Source organism: Eupeodes corollae, chromosome 1, assembly GCF_945859685.1.
Source record: "Eupeodes corollae chromosome 1, idEupCoro1.1, whole genome shotgun sequence".
Taxonomy (NCBI): Eukaryota; Metazoa; Arthropoda; class Insecta; order Diptera; family Syrphidae; genus Eupeodes; species Eupeodes corollae.
Genome location: NC_079147.1, coordinates 245,438,770 through 245,456,802, shown reverse-complemented (window position 1 = coordinate 245,456,802; position 18,033 = coordinate 245,438,770). Strand labels below are relative to the sequence as shown.

The following is an 18,033-nucleotide window of genomic DNA, read 5'->3' as shown; positions in this document are numbered from 1 at the left end:
ACATTTAGTGTTCCGGCCCATCAAAATGCTTCATTTTAGTCCTCAGACCCATCTAAATGCTTCATTTTGAATATTTCATGGCCTCGTTCAAAAACTAAACAATCCTTACCAACAAAATCTGCTGGCATGGTCTTAAATTGGAGGATTTGTATATCTTTTTAATTTCAATCCAAATAAATGTTGTAAATGTATATTAAATAAAGTAAGATGGAGCAAATACATATTTAATGATTTATTAGTGCTGTATTTTGTTTATTTAAATTATTTGCGAACGCAATATGAGCTGCAACTGGTTAAGTGTAATTGGAAATGGACAACAGTGTAACTCAATACTTTGTTAAACAACAAAACAGAACATTTTTTCATCTGTAGTTTGCTTAAAGCAGCTTATAGCATTTTTTTGGCGAAGTTAGAAGTTCAGGTGGAAACAATAGGCGGGTGCCTCCATATTTGTTTGTACAGACAATGCTACGAGAAGCATGAAGTTCCATTGCCAACTTTAGCTAGTTTAGATTCCTCAATTAGATTAGTATTTTTATCATTTAAGCAGTTCGGTAATTGCAAGACCAAATTTTAGTTTTGTTTTCTTTTTGAGGGAATTCTACTACTAATATTTATTATATTAAGAAAAACAAAAACATATATCTACGTAAAACTCATTAAACCATCTTGCACATGAGTTACGAACAGCGAACTGCGAACTGTTGATGTTCGCATATTTTGACTTTCCTTTCACATGAGCTTTATATCTATTCGCAGACAGCGACGAATTGTCAATTTATAATTACCCTTTTCAGCAAACCAAACAAGAGTGGTATAATTTTGAGGATAAGTTGAGCGCGAAGAATTTATTCGTTGCAGTGTGGATGGTATGTGGAACGCGAATAGAGTTGACAGTTCGTAGCAAACACACTGCAATTCGTTACTACCAAATTGTTTTTACAAAATTATCCTATTACAGAGAACAAAATGCAAATTTTATTATCCTAACATAAGTTTGAATTGATTTCTTATAATTAAAATGTGTTTTTGTTTGAAATTGACTTTTTGAAATGTATAAAATCGCGTTTGTTCGTCCATTCGTTCATTCGTTGTTCGCTCTCATGTGCAAGGCTCTTAATTTGTTTTCATTATTAGCAGGATTTTTACTTAACATACCCTTCAAACAATAATAAGTAAACTTGAACTTTATTAACTAAACATTTTTAAGGAATGAAAATTGTATTTTGCGTTAAACTGTGGGAATTCACTAAAAGAAAGCTCTGTACGTCAACACTAAACATTCATGTCGATTACATGATCTATTGACGATTTTTTGACGTTTTCATTTTGTGATAGACCAATTCTTTTTTAAATACTTATTTATTATGTTTTATTAGGCTCTTTTGGTCTTTTTGTTTTTGGAATGCGAATAAATAAAAAACTTTATTCCATTCTTTTACCCAACGTTTCATAAGAATTCCTAACTTCTTCAGGGGATTTTTGTTCTTTATTCAATACTTGTATTAAATCACATTATAATTATTAAAAACTCCGTATTGCATAAAACAAGCAAAAAAAATAAATTATTAAACTAGACAAGAAAGACATTCTTCTGATTTTTTTTTTAATATTGGTGTTCCTTTGAAGCATATTTTTGTTTTTGTAGCAAATACATACATATATGCTTCCATCAATCAAGAATGTTTCGATTATAACTCTTTTTTTAAATTTAATATTTATTAATCAAAATGGAATTGAAAAATAGTTGAAATCATCAAAAACAAACTATAAATATACTTGGAATAAATAAATTGATACAGACTTTAATTACTTGCAAACAAAATTTTAAATTCAATAAATTGCGCTCGCACCCTTAACTTGATGGTTCTTCGAACGCATCTTTGATACAATATTCCGAATCCGAAGTTAATAATGAAATTTAAGGAATTTCGTAGTGACTGCTGTTAATGAGTTAATAAATAATATTAAACTGATGTTGAACATACTTTTTTCAAGACAAAAATGTACATTGGTTCGCTATCAACAAAATGACTGCAAAAAAATCAAAATCAAATAGGGTGGCGCAACAGTCCGTTGTGAACCATTGCCTAGTGACTTACGACTCTCAACCATTCCTGTGTGCGAGTATTGTTGTCAGGAATGGAAGGGACCTACAATTTTAAGCCGAATCCGAACGGCTAGTTTGAGAAAGCACTTTTTCATGACAAGAATTACTCTTGAAGGATTTGTCAATTCCTCGCAAGAGGCAGTACCCGCGAAAATTAATTAAGGTGGCACAGGCAGGGATTGAACCCAAGACCCCTTACATGACAGTCCAACGCACTTTTTTTTTGTATTTATTTTTATTAATTCATTCTTAACCTATCTTAAAGCTAGACAAAAATTCATAAAACTAGCCTAATTATCCATAACTTACAACTAACTTAATGGTCCCATACGGAGACTCTAAGTTAAACTATAACACTTTAAACTAATGCCTTTCGGCCCTAAGATCTATTTTACTACTTTTATTTATTTTTGTATTTATTAGAAAATTTGAAAAAAAAACTAATATCAATATTCTTTTTTATTTTTACTTACAAACTACTTAAAATTAGGTCCTTAAATAAAACTTAAAGCTAACTTAAACTACCTATTCTACCTATAAACTACTTAAAACTAGAACAACCACAGCAGCAAATCTAACGTTTTTTGTTTTTATATTTTACTGTCTTTTTTGTATGTATTTTTTTTTTAATCCATGTTTTTTTTTTTTTTTTAATTTTTTTTTTGTTTTTTTTTTTTTTTTTTTTATTTTATTTTTTTTATTTTTTTTGTATTTTTTTTTGTGCCACCATGCCTATTCTACTTAAAACTAAACCCTAAAACTATAAAACAAGTATGTAAGCCGGCCAAGGCTTAAAACTCCATTCCGACTACCCACTATCAAGTGCCGATTGAAGCCACCAAAACTGGTTCTCCTGCTTCAGTTCGGTCCCGTTCGGACACAGCCCTACTGAACCGAAGGAGCTCTGCTCCGCCTTGTGCCATGACGTCCCGATTGTACCGCAGTCGCCTATCCACGGTTCGTCGTCTGACGTGGTAGATTATAACGGAACTGCCAATCTATCCTGTATCACACCGCATTTGTCTAAAAAGAGGAATGCCTCTGGTGGAATGGAGCCGCTCAAGCGTGCACTTTCAAAATACTCGTCGTTCGGATAGAACGCCCCGAAAATTAAATTGTTGGTCGAAGACATAGCTCTTGCAATGTGACCTCGAACGAGTTTTATCACGAAATTGTCAATTCTGTTGATTCGAGCACCGTTGTATAGGACCTCGTTTGAATAGTAATGCACATAAGAAGATTCGGCTGTTCGATATAAGCCGGTACAGCGTCGTAAACACTGCCGCTCGAACACCCGAAACTTCTCCATCTGGGAAGGGGCAACGTTGAACCACACAGGACAACCATACACGATCATTAGCCGTATGAGGGCCATGTAGCAAATTACCTTCACTCTGGGGTCAAGCCGACTGCTAAAAAACAGCCGTTTCGTCAGAGCGAAGGCTCCTCTGGCCCTGGTCAGAGCAGCATTTATATGTCTGTCGAAATATAAATACTGATCTAACCAGATACCGAGGTACTTCACTACACTTTTGCTCGCTTATGGCCGCCCGTGAAGATCAACGATGACCATCTTGGGCCAATTCTTGCACGTATCCCTCGTGGCCCTAGCCAACGGAGTCCGAAACAGAATTGTCTCTGACTTCTGGACATTTATTTTCAGTCGTCGCAAAATCGCTGATTCTTGTCGAAATCACGCTGCAAGAGAATTCTAATAACCTCAACCTTTCGGGCCGTTCTGTACGCAATTAGATCGTCGACGTACGCAATTGCCTTTGTAAGACTACCTATCAGATCGCTGGTGTAAATGCTGAAGAGAATCGGCGAATTCACCGCTCCCTGTTGAAGACGATTTTTAATTGAGAATGTTGTGGTAGAAGTTACATTGCCACTTTTGACAACAAACTTTCTACCGTTAAGCATATCATAAAGTATATACAACAATGGCTTGCTTATGCCAAGTATGCTCCGTTTTAGGTAAAGAACCTCAAACCATACGGTGTCAAAGGCCTTTTCCAAATCAACCAGAACAGCACCTGTGCATTGTTGTTTTGATTTATTCCATTGGATATCAGAAACGAGTTTAGACGCAGCATGAATTGTGTCATGACCCGCCTTGAACCCGAACTGTTTATCCGGAATTATTTTGTTGTCCGCAGCCCACTTAGTCAGAGCCCTATTAATGATCTTTTCGAAAACTTTGCTGATGCTCGGAAGAAGACTTATCGACCGAAGATTTGACGGGTTGGAGTTGTCCTTTCCCTTTTTCGGGAGAGGATGAACCACAGCGGTCTTCCAATGCACTGGATAATATGCATTATTCAGTGCATTGTTGAAGAGTGTGGTGTAAATGTCAATTGTCTCCATAGGTAAATGTCTTAGTACAACGTTGGATATACCATCGACACCTGCTGACTTTTTGTTTTTTATTGAGCTGAAGCTCAACCTTCGTCAATAACAAGGGACTTGGTCTCGAATTAAAAAACTATGATTATAGGTATATGGTCATTTTTTACAAGTCTGGCACTTTGTCACAAGGCTTACCTTTTTTAAAGAGAATAGACATATTGAAATAACCAGCAAATTGTCCAGCCTTGAAACCCATAGAAAATCCTTAAAGCTCGTGAAGAGGGAGAAAGAAAAGGATAATTGTAATATAGAACACTTCATTGAAGTATGACGCAAAACTGCTTAGAGCTTCCGATTAAAAAATTAAATATTATTTAAAATATTTGTCTCCAGTTTCAGTTTTTTTTCTAAGCCACTATAACATATAAGCCATCAGTATTTGTTTATTTATCTCGGCACGTGATTTTTCATTTCGTAAAACCATAATATAAATTAAATGCAAAAAATATCGTCTAATTACTTAACTTCCGGTGATTTCAAAACATGTCTTCAAAAGCTTCAAGGTCAAAATTAAATATCATAAAACTATTAGTATATGTCACGTTTATTTTTTTTTTTTTGTAAAAATAGATCTCGAAAAAGCAAAATTGTTTTGTTCTTCTTTTTGTTTGTTTATTTATCTAAAATTGTTGCCAAAGTATTTTTCCAAAATTTCATTATTTAATACAATAAAATAAAAATTATAATCAAAATGCTTTATCATTATAACCACAAGTGGCATTATCATCACAGTCAATAAACCTGTCAACTCAAGAGGATATTATGTAAACATTTAACGCCTTTTCCATAAAAAAAACTCTTAACAATTTTGTGATTGAAATACATTTTTTGATTCTGTTCCTACTTATCTTTTGTTTAACTATTTACGTATGTCTCGATCTCAACATGACTCGATTCAGGAAATTGGCATATTTTTCACTGAACAAAAAAATATTATTCACAACATGTCATGTGGAAATATAATTCCATTTATAGAATCGATTTAAAAAATGTTCAATTCCAAACGGATGACAGCTTGATATGTACATTAATAATAAATCACATAAAATTTTGTTTTTTTTATTGTTCTCTGAGGAACATTGACCAAAGTCCATCACTTAATAGTCGCGGAGATAAGGTTGCAATTTTGCATTACTTTCTATATTCTGACGGAACTGAATTCCGGAACACCAGATCTTCAGAATACAGCGCAGACACGGTTAACTAAAACTTGTAGTCTGCTAGAGATGTTGGCAGAGCATTTCCATGTTTCAGAAGCATATAACAGCACTGATTTGACGTTGAATTCGAAAAGTTTCAACTTGGTACGTGGCTATGTTTTGCTAGAGTTCCACACAGGAGAAAGGATTCCAAATGCACTGCGGGCTTTGTTTACTCTACTGTTAACATCCAGGTCCGTTCCGCCATCGAGAGCTATAAAACTTCCCAAATAATTAAACTGCTCGACCATCTCTATGGTCCCCTGCCTTAGAATAACTTGTGTTCTTTGGCCCGTGGTCATTACTTTGGTCTTATTTTTGTTAATCCTTAAGCCAGCCACCTCTCCATTTAATTGCAGTAAATGGCACATCTGATTTAAGCCTGCCGTGTTGTTAGCCATGAGACATATATCGTCAGTATAAACTATGTGGCTAAGCTTGTCAAACAGACTCCATTGGATACCGTGTCTTTCATTTGTACCCACCGTACCAGTCATCACATCAATCGCCAGCAAAAACAGAATTGGTCACAAGACATCTGCTTGTTTCACTTCTTGACGGACATCGAAGGAGTCGGAAAGTTGTGCAACACAAAACACCTTGCTTTGTTGTACGATTCTTTAATAACATCGGCAATTTTCTCAGGGATTCCTCGCGCAATAAGCGATCTCCAGATGCATTCATGATTGACCCGATCAAACGCCTTCTCAAAATCTACAAACATTAGTTACAGCGGTGATTGGTACTTAGATATTGTTTGGGTATGATTCGCAAGGTGTTGATGTGATCGACGCACGATTGGCCACTGCGAAACCCCGCTTGGTGCCTATTAAGGGTAAACTCTATCCTGGACTTAATCCTCTCGAGAATAATAGTTTCCATTAACTTCGGAAAAACGGACAGAACTGTGATACCGCGCCAGTAATTACAGTTTTTGAGGTGTCCTTTCTTTGCTAACTTTACAATAACTCCATTCTTCCAGTCCCTTGGATAAGTTTCACTCTCCCAGACAGCCTGTACGAGTTAAAGCAAAATACGGGAAGCTGCGTCAGGGTCTGCTTTTAGGAATTCTGCGGATACCATCAAGTCCAGCTGCTTTGTTTTTCTTTCGAAAATGTATCGTATTACTTATCTCTGCACTTGTTGGGCGACTGGTGTCAATACCCCTAGAAGATCTGCGCATGTTGTTCAATTGTGGATTCAAGTCTGCATTATGGTCATCATTTACCAGCGCATAAAAGTGCTCCTTCCATCTTTGTAGCTGATCTTCTATCGTCACTAAAAGGTTGCCGTTCAAATCGAACACGGGATGGTTAGTGTTAGTGCTACTACGCTGTCTGACAATGTTCTTAGTGATTTTATACAGCTCCCTTGCGTCCCCTCTTCCTGCAACACGTTCCGCATTTTCCGCAAGTTTGTCCACCCTTGCCCTCTTGTCACGTCTCACACACCGCTGCACTGTCTTATGAGATGCTCTATACTCGTTTCGGGTAATCAATTTCCGCTGAGCATCAATTTCTGAATTTATTCTAATTTTAAGTGTTCTTCGATATGTGATTCTGTCCCAGGTGTCTTGGGATACCCAGGAATCTCTAGCTCTTGTCTGTCTGGGTATAGCTTCAGTTCCAGCTTCCATGTAAGCGCTCTTTATTTGGCCCCACAAAGCATCTACCGAAAAGCCAGCATTTCGTAAGTTCGATGCTTTGTCGCCGAGTGTTGTGACGAAATTAAGACGTACATTAGGGTAATTTAGAACGCTTGTGTTGAATCTTGGTCTCCTTGCTATACCCTCTGAGCGACGCTGTACAGCAGCTGTTCGTAAGCGAAGCAAACCCAGTAGCAAGTGATTTTCACTACCTGCATCAGCCTTTCTTTCGTTATACGAACATTGCACATTGACTTCCTCCATTTCTGCTGCGATCGATTTTATTTTTGGTTCGACCATCAGGAGATTCCCAGGTTGCGAGCGTTGCAGAAGTCCACAAGCATATCACCATTTTCGTTACGTTGACCTAAGCCATTCTTACCCATAACTCGTTCGAAGCCTACGTTATCAGAACCAATTTTGGCATTAAAGTCCCCCATGATGATAATATTGTGTCTTTTGCTTTCTGTCAAAATATTTTTTATTGATCAGGCAATAAAAACAAATCATTATTGGTCCAGTCACAGATTCTAGCAACACATGCAAATGATAAAACTTTATTATCAAAATGGTTGGAAACGATGTGCGCGTTGCGCCCTTTTAGTGAGATACAAATAAGTCTTTTCAAAGTCGACTATTCAACGTTTGGTGACTAAATTGAAGTCCACCGCCTAAGTGAACAATCAGCCAACACCCGTGCTTCAACGAAACGTAAGATCTGCGGAAAACACCACCACTGTTTGTGAAAGTGTGTATCAAAGTCTAAGGTAGTCCATTCCGCGTCGCTCACAAGAACCACAACAAAATTTAGGTCTGCGTCCATACAAAATTCAACTGACCCAGGAGCTGAATCCAATGGATACGGCCCAACGTCGTGTGTTCGTTAATTGGATTTTGGATTATAGTTGAAAGTTGATCTTAATTTTGGTGGGAAAATCATCTTTAGCTTTGAGGCCCATTTTTGGATGAATGGATGCATGAATGCAAATTTCACGGACTTGGGCCGACACCAATCCACACGAGATTCACGAGTTGTCAATGCACCCAAATAAAATTCCTATGGATTTTGTGGGAATTATAGGTTGCAAGCGCCATCGGTCCGTACTCCTTCGAGAATGATGCTGGCTATAACTGTCAAAGGCAATCGATATAAGTCGATGATCACCAACTTCTTGTGCCTGAATTGGATGATTTGTACACCCAAGGCATATGTTCCAACAGCGCAAGACACAATCGACACACACAGCTCAAAGCAACACCTGGTGAAAGAAGTAGACGGTACTGTGATAAGTTCGGTGGATGAGCAAGTCAGAAGGTGGAAAGAACACTTTTCCTCGGTTTTAAACCGAGTGTTTGCAAACAACGTGCAGCCGATACCTTCTAAAGCGCCTGAAGAAACCAATTCCCGAATCCGCACCGTTCCTTCCGAGTAAAAATGAAATCGTTGCCGCAATTAAAGCACTTAAGAACTACAAAGCGGTAGGACTTCATGGAATTCCCGCTGAGCTTTTAGAAGCAGCGCCAACGTCATCAAGCGAACTGCTTCATCCGCTCTTCCCCGATTAGTGGAAGAGGGGAATTATCGCCAAGCTCCCAAAAAAAAGTGATTTAACAAAGTGCGTACACTGGAGAGGAATTTGCGTTCTATCAGCCGTTGCCAAAAAAGTAGCAACAGTTATACTGGAACACATCAGAGAACACCTTGAGGCCACGCTCTTTGCCCAACAAGCAGGATTCCGCGCTGGATTCTCCTGTATTGATCATATTAACACCCTGCGGATCATTACTGAACAGTGCGTTGAATATCGATCACCACTACACCTACTGTTCATCGACTTCTAGAAGGCCTTTGATAGCGTTTACAGGGAGTGTATCTGGTTAACTTTACGGAGCAGAGGTATCCCAAAAAAACTAATTGCTATTATTAAAGCAACATATGATGGATCCAAGTGTCACGTTCTGCACGATGGTAGGTTGTCAGATGATTTTGAAATCCGAAGCGGAGTGAGAGAGGGCTGTATTCTGTCGCCAATATTGTTTTTGTTGGTGATAAGCCATGTACTGCGCTCAGCTCTGTCAGGTAGCGAAGGGATCCAATGGACTTTGACATCCTATTTAAAGCACTTGGACGAGATTAAGCTGACGATGTTAATCTACTTTCTCATATCATCATGGATCTCCATCAAATGAAAACACGAGTGGAAGGAAAGCAGAAGTTGTGGTGCAAAAATGATCAGCATCGGAACCCGACTATCCTCTCAAATAAATATTTTCTCGGAACCGGTGGTAAAAGTGGAGAGCTTTCAATACTTTGGAAGTATCGTCTCCAAGGCGGGACCGAACAAGACATCATCTGCCGCATCGGCAAAGCAAAAGTGGCTTTCGGTGTGCTATCAAAAATTTGGAGGAATAACTCTTATCAGCTTAAGAACAAAGCTACGACTGTTTCGCACAAATGTTGAATCTGTGCTTCTTTATGGATACAGCACTTGGAAGGTTACTTCAGCCATACCAGAAAAGCTGCAAACCTTCGTAAATAGATGTCTTCTTAACATCCTAAGGATTTTCTAGCCAAACCGCATAATACGAAGACGTAAGCGGCAATGGATTAGACATACGTTTCGTAAAGGTAACGGGCAATGCAGTGGAATCCGCTCCGAAACAGTCGAGGCGGAATCAGCGTCACTAGGCAAGAGCTGGATGGAGCTGAAACACATCTCCAGAAACCGTACACGATGGTGCGTAGACTTAATAGAGGCCCTACGCCCCTTAGGGGTCCCCAACGGACTTAACAGGTAAGAGGACCTAAGTAAGTAAGACACAATTGATATTCTAAGCGAGCGGTTTCATGGCATGGTTATCTCGCGCCGAGGCAAATGGGCCACCAAGATCGTGTGGTTTAACCACAATCAACAATTTTCTTTTTCTCTGTTTTCTAATAAGAAGTGACAGCAAAATAATTATAAATCGTATTCTTAACATTTCTGCCTCATTTGCCATTTCTCACAGAACATTTTGAGAAGTGATCTGGAATGGCGTGTCCTAGAATTTAAGGTCAATTACATTTTTTTTTTGCGGAATGTATTCAAATTTGTTTAACTTATAATCTCTCACATCTTATTGGCAACCTTCCCACTCGGACTATTGTGAGTTTATGACCAATTTTCAAATCCTATTATATGCAATTATTTACAGAGACGTTAAGTTTTTTTTGTATAATAGCAAAATGTACATAAATATAGGAAAGGTACCTATTCAGATTTACCTTTTTTTACAAAGCTATTATAGGTGGGTGTGAGGCTATAATTGGATTTATCATTGTTGTTAGTCATATTTTATTTTTTATTGTCCACAAGAATTATGGTCTTTCGTTTTTGTGTGACATTTTATTTTTCAAATACCTACTATTTTGTATGACTAAAGATTCATACCTAAATAAACCAATTATCTTAAACTTTACCTACCTTATGCTTCATTCCTATAAAACCTTGCAAACAATGGGACAGATAAGCAAAGAACTTTGCAACTTAGCACATTAACAATTTTTGTATTTATGAATATTATAGGGCTATAGGAAATTACCCCCGGAAGAAATGTTTTCTTTTTTATTTATTTAAAAAAAATATTAAAAACATTCATATAGATCAGGGCTTTAAGTCGTTAAAATGGGTACTTTGACATTGTAGGACATTGAAATTTGTAGGAGTTTCAAGGAAACAAAATAACAAATATTATTATTTTTTGTTTAGTACAGATTAAAACGTTGTTATAAAAGTTTCTATTTTGTGTTAAAAATTTGTATAACCTTTTTAAACAAAATTTAGTTTTTGCATGACTATTATTCCACTTCATAAATCTTGTAGGCTAAAAAACAGTGTTTTTGAAGAAAAATTAAGGGATTCTTGAGGTAATTTTAAGTTGAACTATAAAGGCTTTGAATTCTGATTTTTTAACTAAAGCTTTGTTTTTACAGATGGGCACTATTTCCGTAAATCAGGACCATAATTTTTAATTTATCAATATGTTTTTTTTTATTCTTTTGTTTGTCAAAATTTGGACTTGGAAGAAGGAAGTTCTCACTAATTGGGTTTCAACTCTTACAACGTCAAAAATAAAGACTTTTTAAGTTAAATAATAAAAACACCAAATTTCAAAGCTAATGTTTGTGGTAGATTTGAATTCACCATTAATTTTGAAATGAAGTGTTGGCAGCACTCAGAAAAATTGACAGCTGAACTGACATTTAATAATAAGTAAAAGGGTAATTTTTAAAAGATGGCAACGTGTCTATATTTTGTGTAACATTTTCACAACTTTCTTGAAATTATTGAAATCCTTCTTTAATTTTGTAATTAATATTCGGTTTTTTTGTTTCTTTCCAAAAAAACACTACTTTTCACTTTAAACAAGCTAAAAAACAGTTTTTCTTTAAAATATTTTGTATTTAATAATTTCAATATATGTACATTTTTTAATTAAAATATCAAATTAACAAAATAAAATAATTAAAGAATACGATAACTCAAAAAATAACACTTCATTAATATTCGTTTTTTTTTAAATACTTATATTTACTTTTTAATTAATCTTTCTTCTTGAAGCCGTTGCTTAAGTGCAGTTTTCGCGAACTCGACGGTCCAATTCATCCCACAAATTCTCGATTGGGTTAAGGTCTGGAAATTGTGGAAGTGTTTGGATAACTTTTAGAGAGTTATACAGAAGCCATTCCCTTACAACAAACGCTTTGTGCTTCAGGTCGTTGTCCTGTTAAAATTTGAAATTCCTTAAAACGCCCATTTCCTCAGCACTTCGCCTTAAATTTTCTTTTAGGATTCTCAAATAGTATTCCTTTTTCAATATACCGTTGATGAATACTAAATTTCCCATGCCTCTTGACGAAATGCACTCCAAAACCATGATGTGCCCGCCTCCATGCTTCACTGTTTGCTTTGTGTTCCTGCTTTTAAGCTCTTCATTTGGCTTGCGCCACACCATAACTCTTCCATCCGATCCAAAGAGGTTGTACTTACTCTCGTCAGTAAATATTACATCATCCCACCAAGTTGCATCCTTATTTTTGTGTTACCTTGCAAATTTGATCCGAATTTGCCTGTTGCGCATATTGATAAATGGCTTTTTTTGGGCAACACAACCATTGTCTTTATGGTTCGGCGTACCGTTGATGTAGATATTTTCTTTTTGCATTCGATTAACACTTCTTCCTCTTTTTGGTGCACTTAAACGAGGATTTTCTTTAATTTTTCTTACTATAAGCCGTTCTTCTTTCATTGTTAACTTTTTTGGTTGACCCATCTGCTTCTTTGATTGGATCCTTCCTTCTCTTTTATACCTCTGCACAATATCACCGACAGTGTTTGGCTTCATGTCTAAAATATCAAAAAATTTGTTTGTATGATTCACCTTTATTATGGTAAAAAAATAACACCAAATGTCAAACTCACCAAAGAAAACAAAAAAACGAATATTAATGAAGCGCTTACATGTGTCCTTTTTGCGTTGTTTATCGTATATCTTAATGCAGTTAAGTGATTGCAAACATTTTTTTATTGAAATATTTAGGGAATAATATACTAATTTTTAAAACAACCAAATAATAAACCTAAATTCAAATTTTACTACGAAGAAAACAACAAAAGTATATTTAAGAATAAAAACCGAATATGAATGACACTCACTGTACGTGATTTTCATTCTTTGTTTTTAAATTCTAAATAATGAAAAAAATGCTTTTGCGAAACAAGTGTATGTCACTTTGAAGTTCAAATTGATAACAACAAAAAAAGATTATCTTATTTTAATATTGAAAGTTCTGAAATAAGTTCTTGTTCCTACTGCAAATCTGAAAAAATAATCGATTTCATTTGCATAACATATTTTAAACGCAAAATTTTGCTTTATTTTGTCGACTCGATAGTTATTTTTTAAACAGTTTAAATTCACATTAGCAATTTTACTAATTGATAGGATATCTTAAATACAGATAATATTCAAATTCTTGTTGTTAAATGCTAATATAACAAAATTTAAAAATAAAATTATATTCATAATTCAAAACTAAGCAGACCATGACTCTGCATTTTTTTTTTAACTTTTTATGAAGAAGATCGCAGAATTAGAGGAAAATTGATAAATTTCGCATTGAAAGTTTATCAGAACATATAGTTTTTAGACTCCAAACAATTTAAAACAACTTTAATTAATGAATTAATAAAAGCATTCTTGCCATGCCCATTTTCTCTTAAATTCAAATTTGTTCCGCGCCATATCGCCATGTTTCACTGAAGCTAAGACTACAGATGTCGCAATGGTGCGCCGAACGGTTACATCGGTGGCGCTGTTGACATTTTGTTTACAAACAGCTGTTGACCGTCAGTCAGCTGTTGTTTATATCAGACAATCTATAACCTGGGACATTTTTACTTCAAGACTTCGAATATTAACTAAAATAATTGAATAAATTCCCACTAGGCATTCAATTAAAAAATTGTAGCTCATCTTGAATAGAAATATTTTTTTAATTTTAATTCAATTGAACTTGCAATAAAATAACATTTAATCAATAAAACTAGCAATAAAATAATTTTAAATTTTTAGTTTAATATTGATAGCATTAAACTAAATTTGTAATGGATAATTCATAGATGTACAATTAGCATTATATATTTTATTTCAGTCAAAGAACGATATCCATTAAAAAAATAATGAGTTATGCATTAAATTGACATTGGAATTTTTGCAACTCTGTTTATGTGTGACAGATTCTATATATTTATATTTTGAAATAGAGAACCTCTCCCAAATCAACTTCAAATCGGAGCCTAATGTCTCAGAGCGATGCATAGCAACAGAACTTGCAGGAACAATTTATTCGTTGCAGTCTGGATGGTATGTGGAACGCGAAAAGAATTTGACAGGTCGTAGCAACCAAACTGCAATTCGTTACTATCAAATTGTTTTTACAAATTTTTCATGTTTTAGAAAACAAAATGCAAATTTTATTAACATTAGTGTCAATTGTTTTCTTATATTTTAAATGTGGAATTGACTTTTTAAAATGTGTAAAACTGCGTTTGTTCGTCCTAAAATATGTCTAGATCATCACGTGCAACAGATGGCGCTTTAATTGTTGCAAAATAACCAACAAATATTATAGCTTACATTTATGTCCGTATAATTAAACAACTAAGTTAAGTCAGCTTATAAAAACAAAACCCTTTATTTAATTTGAAAATACATTATAAAAAAGGAATAAGGATTATGGTTTGAAATATTTTATCTTTATCTTTTTTGAAGACTTTCCAACATACTTTTTATATTTTATTCTGAAAAGTACTCCCACTACTATTTATACAAAAATTAAAAAGTGTATTTTCGAAAAAATAAATCAAGTAATAAAATTAACAAACATAAGTTGAAATACATTTTTAAAAAATTCTGTTGGAAACTACTCTATGAACACATCTATTGAGCCTCGAGAAGCGATCAAACGTATTAACAAAACGTCTAAAAACAAAAAAACTTGACATTTAATTTCGATACTCGATTAGTCAAATTTCTATCCATCCTTTGATTTATTTTAAAATATTCGTTTTAGAATGAAACCATCTATTGTGGAATTATGACGCCCTTTTAAATGTTTTTAAATTTTATCTACTTTTATAATGTTTTTTTTTTTTAAGTTCAAGTAAAAAAATTAACAAACATTAGTTGAAATAAATTTTTTTTAAATTTTGTCGAAATATTAAAGTTCATTGTGGATTTTAAAATGACTTGTAAGAGTCTTTAATTTTGAAAACTACTCTATGAACACATCTATTGAGCCTCGAAGAGCGATCAAACGTATGGACGAACGTCTAAAAATAAAAAAAAAAACTTGAAATTTTATTTCGATACTCGAATAGTAAAAATTTCTATCTGCTGCAGAATTTCATATTACATTTTATCTGCATGATTCTTCTGCGGATGTTGCATTCGTTATTTAAATTAATTTCTCCTACGGATGGCTCTTTCAAAACAAAACACTATTTACGGTTCAAAAATGCGTTTAAATTGTCAAATTTGGCAAGAAACGTTTTCTGACCCTGTCACTTTAGACTTTTTTCTTTGGAGTCACTCGAAAAATAAGTTATATCTCTCAAAGCTTTTTGAGGATGAAATTCATAAAATTATCAAAGACAAAAGGATAGTCATGGAACATTTTATAGTAAGGATATGGTTCTGCAATTGTAGCGGTGAATGGCATTTGACAGATAACACTTATCATAGAAAATAAATATCCATTGATTTATTTTAAAATATTCGTTTCAAAATAAAATCGTTTGAATTTCCGCGATGCAATTGTTACAGAACACGTTCCGGTCAGGTTCTTTTTTACGTTCTCTAAGATATCATTGGTTTCTTATTTCTGAACTTGCCTAACTTTAAACGTCAAAAAGACATTTAAAATGTATTCATTCATTTACCAAAATATAAACTTGTCTAAAGTTTTTGACGTTACATAAACACCGTTAAAGTATAAACAACCCATTTGTTTCCAATTTCCTTCCTTAAAATAAAATTGCCACGCAGTACGTTTTCATCACAGCCTCGGTGGCGCAGTAGGCAGCGCGTAAGTCTCATAATCTTAAGGTCGTGAGTTCGAGCCTCACCCGGGGCATATCTTTTTTTAAATTTCTTTTTAAACCATTTTGCTTTTTTAACCTAAATTCACCTAAAATGTTAAATAAATATAAATTATTTTAAATCAAATAAAACCCAGTTTGCAAACTTCTTCATCATTTTAATCTTCTATACTAAATTCATTAACTGTCATCTTTAAGGTTATAACTTGAGGCTTATCATCATGACCAAACCCCAACCCCCAACAGCTTCTTTTCTTACCTTGTGGGTGTTGTGTTTTAGCTTCCATTCTATGAAATTGTATAATTTATATGTTTTACGAAGCGAATAGACCTTGAGGGCTTGAGGTATACTTATATATCTATGTACCTTTGCACGTAGATACATACATAATTCTCAAGACGTCCTTGGATATCTAGACGACATTAAATTACCTTTAGCATATGTATGATGGGTGTAATTTTGGATAACATCTCTGAAGAAAGCAAATAAAATATCTCAAGCCCGAAGTGTGTGTATTAATCAATGTCAAATATCTTTTGTCCTGTCTCACATTTCTCTTCTTGAAAGAAAAATATGTTGTAAATAAAAAAGAAAGCACTTTATTTATCACAATATCAATTTCAATTTGGAAATTAACCTTTACACAATTTATATAATGTATCTTCAAATGTGTATCTGAATTAATGTTCCTACCTCACATTATTTTGCATTTGCTTTTATTATTACATTAATGTTTGTATATTTTATTTTCCAAATGTCATGCATGTGATATTTTATTATGTATATTTACATTCATATCGCTAGATGTCTCTGTCTACTTTCTTTTTTCTTTTATAGATATTTCTATTTATCTACATACTTCTTCGTCGGAAAGTGAATATGTGTAATTTTCTTTTATTATTTGTTTATTTAAAGTGGTAAACTGTGTTTTATCCACACCTTTCCTAATGTGAGTTGTTCTATGACCAACTTCGCAGCAAGTGGCCAAACTAACTATGACCACTCCATTTAAAATAAAATGAATACATACAAGTAAATGGTACCTCGTGGTACCAATCGCAAAATTTTATTGAGAAAAAACACAAAACACAACTCTGATGCAGCTATCATCACTTAAATCGCACATTTAGATGTCATGTAGCGTAGTTTGTTTTACATTAGTTTAACAGTACCGTGCAGATATTTCATACGAAATCGAAAACATTTTTGTTTTCTTATTGAAATCAGTTAAAATACACTTATTTTGACAATTTGTTAATATACAGATGTAGTTCTTCAAAGGTATATCTTTATTAGAAATTTATTTTTGTATCAACTTATGAAAAATAAATAAGTATATCAGTAAAATGACAGCTGTCAAAATAACGTGAATTAAATGTATGCACTTGAATAAAACACCCCCAGTTCATCAATTCAACAAGCTAAACATAACTCTTTATTTATAGATCTAAGCCATTCCCATTAATCCTTTCGTGAAAAATAAATCATTTTGGTAACTAAACTAAATCTGTCAAAATCTTATTTTTAGGTTTTTTGTTCTTGTTTCTTAAGGTAAATTAACTTATAACGTTTAAAATAAAATTTAGAGATCTAAATTGTTTGGATCTTTTTTGCTCACTTTTAGCAACTTTTGGACTTCGAGGACAATTCGTTCATGAATTCACAATAGCCGCAGTAAATCGCCCGCTAATTGGTGCCGATTTTGTTAGCAAATACGAGCTTTTAGTCGATATAAAGAATCGCCGTCTTATAGATTCAGTAACCAAATTACACATTAGCGCTATGTGGAAGTCTGGTTGATACACCTTCCCCGAAAAATCCTTCCATTAACAATGCTTACATAGAAATTTTAAAACAATTTCCTTCCCTAACGGCCCCTCTGGATTTTAACAAGCCAGTACAACATACTGTCCAACACCACATCATAACAAAAGCTCGTTTACCTTTTACAAAACCACGCCGACTGAATGTTAAACAACATAAAGCTGCTCTTTTAGAATTTCAAAATATGGTTAGTCTCGGAATTT

The 18,033-nt window shown here is 34.3% G+C and overlaps 1 protein-coding gene and 1 non-coding gene across 2 annotated transcripts in view; both read left to right on the top strand.

Annotated features, from left to right (window-relative positions):
* The window catches only part of LOC129943457 (SH3 domain-binding protein 5 homolog), a 119,087-nt gene that overhangs the window by 80,392 nt on the left and 20,662 nt on the right, over positions 1 to 18,033 (top strand). The window lies entirely within an intron of this gene.
* On the top strand, positions 15,968 to 16,040 carry Trnam-cau (transfer RNA methionine (anticodon CAU)). The gene has a single exon. It is a non-coding gene; the product is annotated as a tRNA-Met (tRNA).